Source organism: Artibeus jamaicensis, unplaced genomic scaffold (assembly GCF_021234435.1).
Source record: "Artibeus jamaicensis isolate MK-2021 breed Jamaican fruit bat unplaced genomic scaffold, CSHL_Jam_final contig_923, whole genome shotgun sequence".
In the NCBI taxonomy this organism is placed as follows: Eukaryota; Metazoa; Chordata; class Mammalia; order Chiroptera; family Phyllostomidae; genus Artibeus; species Artibeus jamaicensis.
The window spans coordinates 11,891,112-11,892,178 of record NW_026522014.1 but is presented as its reverse complement, the minus strand read 5'-3'; the positions used below and the strand labels follow the sequence as shown (position 1 = coordinate 11,892,178).

At 43.3% G+C, this 1,067-nt stretch overlaps 1 pseudogene; it reads right to left on the bottom strand.

The window, feature by feature from the left end:
- Positions 1-266: 266 nt before the first annotated feature.
- Positions 267-699, bottom strand: LOC119036953 (60S ribosomal protein L27a-like; annotated as a pseudogene).
- Between the last annotated feature and the right edge of the window lie 368 nt (positions 700-1,067).

Sequence of the window (1,067 nt, the reverse complement as noted above, 5' to 3'; positions counted from 1 at the left end):
TTTTTTCACCATGAGAATTTAAAAGCATTTTTTAAAAGATTTTATTTATTTATCTTTAGAGGGGAAGAGAAGGAGAGAAGGACAGAAATATCAATGTATGGTTGCCTCTTGTGAGTCCCCTGCTGGGTACTGGCCTGCAACCCAGGCATGTGCCCTGACTGGGAATCAAACCGTGATCCTTCGGTTCGCAGGCCCATGCTCAATCCACTGAGCTACACCAGCCAGGGCTCACTGTGAGAATTTAATGAATCCCCCTCCATGTGGCTTCAAGCTACCAGCACATAGGTGCCACCACTACTTGTAATCTTCTCAGCCCTTCTGCTGAAGATTGTGGCCTTCACAACCACTGGCTGCTTTGGGAACATTCCCTTCCCCAGAACTTTATAGTATCCTGATCGCACCGAATCATTGATGGGAGCGGCTCCAGTCTTCTTGTTGGCAGCATTTACCGTGTATGACCAGGCCCACTGACCAAGACCCACAGTTCATGCAGGATGACAGTGGGGAAGAAGCTCTGGTTCCTCTTTAAGTGGTCGTGCCTCATACCAACTTCCCCAAGTAACCTGGGTGGTATCTGTTGAGGTTGGTCCCATGATGATGCAAATCACCAGCCTTACCTCAGCCTCCCATGTGCTTCCTGTGCTTGTGGAAGCAGCCGTGGCTCTGAAGTTCTGGGGTCTTTCTCAGTCTAGATGGCATGTTTGAGGCCGGGATGCAAAAGGGAAGCCTCTGAGAAGTCTCGCTAGGTATGGGCCAATTGTCATTTGAATGGGTAACCAAATTCAGTTTCATATTAACTTAATCTGTCAATAAAAATTTTTATGAGATCACTTCAAAATATATTATGATAAAGGCATCAATATTAAAATTATAATTTGCAACATATTTCCTTGCTTCTTTTCATATTCATTACTGGTAGGCAGATTCTTACCAAAATTAACTTCTCTTAAACCTTCTAAAATCTGTTATATACATTCAAGTTTTTTCCTTGACTTGGCTTTTGCATATTCTTAATCTACCTAACAAATTTACTTTAGGACAAGTGATCTCCCTCCTCCCCAGTTTTT